This window comes from Myodes glareolus, chromosome 26 (genome assembly GCF_982192425.1).
Source record: "Myodes glareolus chromosome 26, mMyoGla1.1, whole genome shotgun sequence".
NCBI lineage: Eukaryota > Metazoa > Chordata > Mammalia > Rodentia > Cricetidae > Myodes > Myodes glareolus.
The window spans coordinates 35,988,273-35,997,683 of record NC_142051.1 but is presented as its reverse complement, the minus strand read 5'-3'; the positions used below and the strand labels follow the sequence as shown (position 1 = coordinate 35,997,683).

General features: G+C 43.4%; 1 protein-coding gene across 1 annotated transcript in view; it reads left to right on the top strand.

Moving 5' to 3' along the window:
* The first annotated feature begins 327 nt into the window (after positions 1-327).
* The window catches only part of Usp44 (ubiquitin specific peptidase 44), a 34,167-nt gene continuing 25,083 nt past the window's right edge, over positions 328-9,411 (top strand). Inside the window, exon 1 of the mRNA XM_048418642.3 lies at positions 328-434. The gene's annotated coding sequence lies outside the window, so the exon portion shown is untranslated. The remainder of the gene's footprint in view (positions 435-9,411) is intronic.

Genomic DNA, 9,411 nt, shown 5'->3' with positions numbered 1-9,411 from the left:
AGCTGAATGGCAGACCTGAAACGCTAGCAAAGCCTCAGCATTCACTGCCAAACTAAAAGGAACTGAGCAAATGACAATTGTCAGTAGGCACGGAGGAATGCGGGCTGAAGGCAAAAGGGACGCAAATGAGGTTGACCTGAGACCCTGGGCACTGGGGACAACTGGGGACCAAGGACATAGAAAAGGGGGCGGAACCCCCCCCCAGTGTGATGCAGATGTGCTTGAAGCTGGGCTAGCAGACAGATCCTGGAGATGAGTGCCTTCCCCGGGAGAGCCCTCCCCTCCCCCACAGCTCTGTGTGAGCTCACAATCCTCACCCCTCAGGAGGCAGTCTTCCTAGGGCCCTCGCACAGACGAAAATGGAAAGCTTTGGATGAACAGAGCCCACCCTTGGGGAGAAGTCTGAGGATTCACGAAGGCTGGTATGAGTACAGGTAAGCCTGCAGGGAAAGAGAACCTGCCTCTGTTCCCTCCAGGACCGAACACGTGGTCGTCGATGTGCACTTCGGTTAGCTTTCTGAAAAGTTTGGAATTCAAGGTATGTTTAAAGACAAGGGCCTATGCGTCGGCATACAGCAATCTTGACACTTCCTACGAATCGATCAAAAATAATTCATTGAAAACACCAAGTGAGAGTCCCATCCACTTCAAGAAAGGGTTAGGTATTCGTGCGCATAACAAGGGGGCAATGGCAGATGCACATACTGAAGAGCAGACCGGACGTCGTACGGGGCAAGTGTTTTAAGGGAACCGGCAGCACCAATTGGGCTGAGAGCAGTTGACTATTCACAGGGCCATCAAAATAAGTTTTTAAGTCAAAGGATGAGTAAGTACAAGGCACTCGCTTGTAATGACAGCTGTTAGAAGTTGGAGGCAGGAGGATTTCCTTTGAGGGTAGCCTGGGAAATTTCCAGGACCATCCCTGGGTATGTGGCAAGACTGTCTCCTAAAAAGAAGCAGGCACCAGATTTCCAGAACTTCCGGGAGGAAAGCGAACACTCAACTGGTGTTTTCAGACCAATAGGATCTGGTACAGTGGGCAAGTAAATAAGAAAGAGAAATTATTTTTCCAAGAGGTCAATTCTACTTCCAAAAGCAGTTATGTGGCTTCTTGGATTTATCTGACGTGAACCACAGACACCCCATGCACCGGGCCTCAGGTTCAGTCAGTTACAGAACAAAGCAAGGACTTAAAGCCAGGGCTAAGAGATAGATAAAGCTTGGTGGGAAAGAGCTTGTTTCACTCACGCTAAGCCCTGGGTTTGATTCCAGCATGACATGCACAAGGCTTGTAATCACAGCACTTGGGAGGCGGAGGACCAGAAGTTCAAGGCCAGCTGTGGGTGTAGCTCGGTTGTTAAGAGTGCCTGCCTAGTATATACAACGCCCTGGGTTCAAATCCCAGTACTCCACAAACCAGGCCTGGTGTCACACACCTATAATCCCAGCACTGAGCAGGTGGAGGCAGAAGGATCAGGATTTGGCTGTGTTCAACTACATAGCAAGTTCGAGGCTAACCTATGCTACATGAGAGCTTGTCTCAAGAAACAATTTAAGGTTATCCTTGGCTACATAGTTATTTTAAGATTAACTAGGGATAGATGAAAAAGAAAAAAATAATAAAATATAGTCAGGTATTCATTCCCTGGGGAGCTTGATTTCTGTCTAATGCCTTGATAGTCACTTTCTCGTTGGGGATTTTGAAGAGCTACTCGATCATTTGTAAAATTAGAATATCTTATTTCGTAAAGATTAAGAAATAATAGTTATTCTACAGATGAAGTGTGTGTACACATGTGTATTTGTATAGCATGAATTCTAACTGGTCTTAATAATGAAAACTCAGAATCAGCTATGAGGGAGTTGAAAGCTGAAGGATGAGAGAAGCAGAGCGGCCAGTCACCAGAGTTCTTACCTCTACCAGAGCTCAGACCAAAGGGGTGATCCTGTCCTCAGACTGTTGTCTCAGTCTGTGTCCTTAGACTGACTGCAATGAGCTCCTGTCTCCTCCTGCTTTATAGTCCTCTCTCTGCCCAGCCGTATCCCTTCCTGTCTCCACCTCCCTCGTGCTGGGATTAAAGGCATGTGACTCCCAAATACTGGGATTAAAGATGGAAGCCACCACCACTTGGCTCTGTTTCTCTTTTAGACTGGATCAATTTCATACAGCCCAGGGTGGCCTTGATCTCACAGAAATCCGTCTGCCTCTGTCTCCCGAGTGCTGGGACTAAAGGTGCGCCACCACTGCCTGGCCTCTATGGCTAACTAGTGCGGCTAGCTCTGCACTCTGATCCTCAGGCAGACTTTATTTGTTAGATCATAAACACAATATCGGCACATACTTGTCTGTAAATTACCCCAGCTCTCAGACTATACGAAAAGCACTTTGAAAAACAAACCATGGCACTAAGAACATTTATGACTCCATACTGAGAGCATAACTGAGAGCTCACCAGCTACCACACACACAGAAGTAGGCTAAGACCCACCCCAGACATACTGATACCGCTAAGACCCGCCCCAGATGTACTGACACCTCTAAGACCCGCCCCAGATGTACTGACACCACTGCTTCAATCACTTACAGGACTGACAAGAAGCTGCCCAAAGACTAATTTTGACTCAACATCAGGACTATTTCCCAAAGTACTATCAAAGGGACTTAGCCGCCTGCCTCCAGCACATCATTTCTTAAACGCAAAAGCTGCGTTATTTATTTTTGGTTTTTTTTGAGGCAGGGTTTCTCTGTGTAGCTCTGGTTGTCCTGAACCTTACTCTGTAGAACTGTAGAGGCGCACCTACCTCTGCCTCCCAGTACTGCCTAGTAGCTACATGGCTACACTTAGCGAGGCACTAACTGTCTTTGTGTGTCTTCAGATTTTCATCTCTTAGTGGTAACAGGAATTTACCTGTTACCACTGAGTAACAAGAAGCAGTCACCCCAGCAGCTGGTATATGTAGTAAGTGCAGGGAAATACTAGCTACTGTTGACATGTGGTTACCGATGTATGGGGTTATTATGGGCTGGATTTTCTATCATAAAGATGGGATGCTGGAGAGATGGCTCAGTGGTTAAGGGCACGTGCTGCTCTTGCAGAGGACTGGGACCCCAGCACCCACGGGGTGGTTCACAACCATCTTCATTGCCACAACGTCTTCTTCTGGCCTCCTTGGGCACTTCACGCAGGGGGTCCACATACATACATGCAGCCAAAACACAAATACACACAAAATGAAATAAGTAAATGTTTTTGAAAAACATTAAAGATAACATGCTTATCATAAACTATAGAAATGAATAAAAAATTCAAACAAGCAAACCTATAAGTATGTCTTCCTTGCCCGCTTATTTGTTATTTATTTACTTATTTTTATGAGTTTAGGTTCTTTAAAATTTATTTATTTATTTAGTATACAATATTCTGTCTGCGTGTATGCCTGCACCAGAAGAGGGCACCAGACCTCATTTCAGACGGTTGTGAGCCACCATGTGGTTGCTGGGAATTAAACTCAGGACCTTTGGAATAGCAGGCAATGCTCTTAACCTCTAAGCCATCTCTCCAGCCCCAAGTAAAGGTGTTTTACGTGCATATACGTCTGTGCATCACGAGCATGGCTCACGCTTGTGGAGGCCAGAAGAGGGAACTGGAGCCCCTGGAGCTAGGGTTACAAACAGTTGTGAGCCACCATGCAGACGCTGAGAACTGGGGCTGGAAAAGCGGCCAGTGCTCTTAACCACTGATCCATCTCACCGGCCCCTCCTCACCCACTTATACTGAGGTTGAGACCCTGTGTACATAGTTTAGTATGATTGAAATGATGCCACTTCTCAACTAAGGGAGTCAGCACATGATGAGAGGCAAAGAAAGCATAAAATCAGTTTTTATAAACTTTGCAGCTCAGGCTGGCCGGTGGTAGTTTATGCCTTTAATTTCAGCACTCGTGAGGCAAATGCAGATGAATCTCTGTGAGTTCGAGGCCAGCCTGGTCTACAAGAGCTAGTTCCAGGACAGGCACCAAAGCTACAGAGAAACCCTGTCTCAAAACAAACAAATAAAACAAAACAACAGCAACAAACTATGCAGCTATCCAGACTGCCAGAAAACAAGGAATTAAGAAAAGTAAAACAGGGCTGGAAAGATGGCTCAGTGGCTAAAAGCCCTTGCTGCTTTTTCTGAATTTGATTCCCAGGACTTATGTGAGGCAGCTCACAACTACCTGTAACTCCAGCTCCAGAGGGATCCAACTGACTGACTCCCCTGACTTCAGTGGGCACTTGGCTCACGCACACACGCACACGTAATTTTGAAAATCTTAGAAAAGAAAAAGAAAAAGGAAACTAAAGACTGACGGCTGGGTCTGGAGAGTCGGTTCAGAATTCGAGAGGACTTGCTGCTCCTATGGAGGATCCAGGATTAGCGCCCACTGCCCACGTGGTGGTCACAATCAACTATAACTCCTGTTTCAGGGAATCTGATACTTTCCTCCAGGGTCTTTAGGCACCAGGCGCACATGTGGTACACATTCATATCTACAGGCCAAATACTCATACACGTAAAATAAATAAACCTAAAATATGTTTTGATTTCAATTTGGCTTTTTTGAGATAGGGTCTCTGCATAACCCTAGCTATCCTGGAACTCACGATGTAGAACAGGCCTCCTGAGTGGAGGGATTAAAGGCATGCACCACCACGCCTGGTTCCTTGTTTGATTTTGTTTTTTTTTTTTTTAAAAAAAAAAAAAAAAAAAAAAGGAGGAAGAAAAAAAAGTAAGTTGTCATTAACGCAAACAATGAACTTAACAGCAGCTTAGAAATAGTTCGTCCTGTGTAAGTCTATATGAACACATTTAATCAATTTTGTTTGCTCTAAAATTGTTGAGTCCACACGAATATACAATAGTTACTAGGCTGTATTGTAATAACCTCTACCTTAGTATAATAGCAAAACTTATCCTGCAAGTCAGATCTTTAACATAAGGCATAAAAGGTATAAAGAAGCATGGCAAACTGAGGCTCCCCCAGGTCCTTGCCTACCAGAGAAACCATAAATGATTGTGGTGACTTAAAGCAAATGGCCCCCATTGGCTCACCTATTTCAATACTCGGTCCTCATATATTTCAATACTTGGAAACTATTTGGGAAAAATGAATAGGTGTGGTCTTTTTTGAGGTGAGTCACTAGAGACAAGCTAAGGGGTTTCAAAAGACTCGTGAGATTCTTTGATTGTGCCTCCTGATTGTGGAACAAGGTGTGAGCTCTCAGCTGTACCTTTGCTTCACCATCATAGATGCCAGCCCTCTGAAACCATAAGCCAACTTCAATGCCTTCCTTTGGAAGGTTGCCTTGGTCTTGCCGCCCAGCCACGCCCCCGGGTCATGTTCTCTTTTATTTTAGCTTTCCTTTTGCAGCGCTGGGGACTGGACCCAGGGCCTTCCATTGGCTAGTCACATGCTCTACCTCTGGACCTCCACTACACTTGAGCTTAGTCTCCAAAAGTCATGAGTTTAACTACAAATGCACAATCGTGGTACAAGAGCATCTATAAAGTATAACAGAAGAGCCTCTCAGAATGGATTAGACACCTTGAAATGCATACTTAAATCACCTTGGGGGTGGGAGCTTCTCTAACAGAAGAGAAATTGCTAGCAAAATTCTCTGATCCAATTCTTTTCTAATTTTACCCTCATGAACTGTCTTAAGTTACTTCTCTACTGTGTGAAGTGACACCATGACCTAATCAACTTAGAAAAGGAAGCATGTAATTGGTGGTGGCTGGCTTATAATTTCTTCCCTCCCCTCCTCCACAACAGGGTTTCTCAGTGTAACCCTGGCTGACCTAGAACTCGCTCTGTAGACCAGGCTGGCCTAGAACTCACAGAGATCCGCCTGCCTCTGCCTCCCAAGTGCCGGGATTAAAGGCATGCGCCACCACTGCCCAACTAACACACAATTCTTGTTACCCTTGTATTTAACTGAAACAAAGCTTTTCACGTGTCTCTAGGGAACCCATAGTTCTCACTTCTCTCCATTAAATTTACAAATGAAATGGCTGAAGGCATTTTGATAGTTAGGTAAAAGATTTAGGGACGAAAATCTGCTAAGGGAACAAGACCAAATGTTTGTGAAAATCAGTATGGGTATATTAAAAGATAAAAATTAAGGACTAATTGATGTTGCTAAAACAGGTATCATATCTATTTGTTATTTTCAGGTCTGTCAGTTAAGAGACAAAGCAATAGTCTAATATACTTGGGGGTTAATGTTGTATTAATTTAAGCTGACATCCAGTAAACCTATCTGTTGGTGTATTTCTACCCCTGATTTCACATGAAATCTAAAACTCCCAATTCCCAGTTGATAACACGGGCATGCTAACAAAACCTTAAGGAAATCTTTTTTAGAAAGACTACATTGTTTTTACATATTTACCTCAGAAAATGAAATATGCTTGTAACTAAATCTTACAATTGTCACTACAGAGTCTCAACATGACCCACATAGCTTAATTTTAAGCCAATGCTGCTATCTGGTAAACTCTGGTAATTACACGTTTTGGTTTCTTCTGTGTGTTACAGCACTGTGCCAAGAAACCGAGGGTTAGGTTTCCATTCCTATGGGAGCCAATTGACTTAAAATGGGTGTGGGGGACCAATGACATATGTCAAAGTCCTATTCTTGGCAACCAAGATCAAACGGTATGAGGACAGTCTAGGCAAGAAAGCACAAACGCCATCAAGCAAAGAAAAGTAATGCCAGGTTACAGATTAAACTGAATATAACAGAGGCAGCAGCTCTTGTTGTGATCTGGCTAGGAAAATGTTCCTTCTCCCTCGCCAAGTTCAACCTCCCAAGAGCAGAGATTGCAAATTTGAACAAGTTGATCAAATTCTGTCCAGGTACAGCAACTACACAGAGAAACCCTGTCCTGAAAAACAAACAAAACAAATAAAAACTAAAAAGAGAAAAGTCATGTATCTTTTCGCCATAGTTTTTACTGAGCCTTTAAAAGTTAGCATTTTAATTCCTAGGACCAGACCCTGTCTCTTCTTTTCTTGGACTCTTTGCCTCCTATAAGGAAGGGTTGCTGAGGACTGGAGAAATGGCTGGGCAGTTAAGAATACTGATTGCTCTTCCAGAGGACCTGGGTTCAATTCCCAGCACGGACGTGGCAGCTCATAAGCGTGTGTAAATCCAGTCCCTGGGTGATCTGACACCTTCACACCATTGCACATAAAATATAGTTTAAAAAAGGAGGGGCTGCAGAGACTGCTCAGCGGTTAAGAGCACTGTTTGCTCTTCTAGAGGACCTGGGTTCATTTCCCAGCACCCACATGGCAGCTCATACTTGTCTGTAACTCCAGTTCCAGGTCTTCTGACCACAGACACCCAGACATACATGCAGGCAAAACATCAATAAACATAAAATAAAAATAAACTATATATTTGAAAATAAAGGGCTGGAGAGATGGCTCAGAGGTTAAAAGCACTGACTGCTCTTCCAGAGGTCCTGAGTTCAATTCCCAGCAACCACATGGTGGCTCACAGCCATCTATAATGAGATCTGGTGCCCTCTTCTGGTGCGCAAACATACATGGAAGGAATGTTGTATACATAATAAATAAATAAATCTGAAAAAAAAAGAAATTCTAAAAAAAAAAAGAAAAGAAATAAAATAAATTTTTTAAAAAAGGAAGGGATGCTGAAACTTGGCTGTCCATATATACCAGAGTACTATAATTAATTTAACCTTATAGTATTTATCCCCAAATATACTGGTATTTTAGTACAGACATAAAACAAGATTTCTAATTTCATTTTAGAAATGTCATTCTCCAGGTGACTGCTGGCTCTACTTAGCACATTCTTTAAAAGAATGCAAAAACAAGATTAGTGAACGTTTACTTCACAAGTAGATGAATTTATTGCATGATAACAGAACACTTTCAAGAATGGAAGGTTGGGGCTTCAGGTCCACAACAAAAATGGGGAAAACTGGAAGAGAAAGAAGAGAAGACAGTGCACTAAAACCCTGGACTCAAGTAGGTGAAGATAGGATGCCCTTAAGAGAAGAAGTTGAATGGCTGGCTTCACAATTTTGCATCCATTATGACTTACACCAGTACTCAGCTGCAGTTTCTAGAACGCATATATTGGAAAAGCTGCCTCCAAACACAAACTTCCCTCACAGACCCACAAAGCACACACTGGAAAAGTTCTTCCGAGGCTTGCGGTGTAATCCAGCAAAGAGCTTACCATGAACAAGTTCCCAGATCCATTCAGTTCCCTGCACCAAAACATGAAGAAGGAAGAGAAAATGTCCTCTCGAAACAAGTCCACTTGTTCAGCTTCCGTCCCCTCAACCAGCTGTCACACGGATTCTTCTTTCGAATTAAAAAAGAAAATTCTGAAACCATTTTTTTCTTACACATTTGAAACTTAAGATCCTTTGAGTCTCCGTCATGTAAATGCAACCCTAGTGAGCTGCTACATACACTTCAATCAAACTTTTCAGCCAAGCTCCTAGGGTGTTTGGTTTTGTTTTGTGGCAGAACCGGGAATTGAACCCTGGGCCTGCACCCTACCACAGAGCTACGTGCCCAGCCCCCTCTGCTGCAGTGTTTCTTAATCTACTTCCTTTATTCAATCCTTTTATCTCCCCAAACATTGAAATGAAGGCTATGGATACTTCAATTCCTGCCGCAATGCCTGGCACACAGGCATTCAAAAAGATTAGTGGATGGGAACATCCTGAATAGGCGAAAGGTCTTGTATATCCTAAAATTTAAGAGACGTTAATTCTTTAGTCTAACACTAATTACAAAGACAATCTCTGATTCACAAATGAGTGGGTTAGAAAAATTCTAAAAACGGACACAAAGCCTAAAAAAAAAAAAAAAGGAAGCTCTAAAGCTTAGGAAGTATGCTGTGTTTGTCCTGCATGCATTCATACTCTGCCCTCGAGTACCAGGGACAAGCTCATTTTGTATTGTACTTTGGGAATGATGAGTCATCTACTAATTAGGAGTCAGAGTCCTTAAACTTATTTCTTAAGAAATTGCTTACTTTGGGGAAAAGAGTAAATTCTCATTTCTCCCAATATGGGCTGTTAGGAACAAAGGCGGCTCAGCACACATCATTCTCAAACCTCCATCTTCTGCTGGGCAACTTCCATTCTTGTTTCCATTAGGAATTTCCAGACTATATGGGGGGCTGATCCTAGTGGTGGAGAGGTAAACAAATGGGGCAAAGCCTCAGTCTTCACCCCCCACAAAGAAGAGGTTGCAATGCAAAGGGAGAGAGCCGAGCTCTGAACTCAGAACAAAAGCAAGGGCTGCATAATAACGCGCTGCTGGGATGGGGGGGGATGGGAAGCCTGGACCCCCTCTTTCCTAGGAAAGTGATTTCCA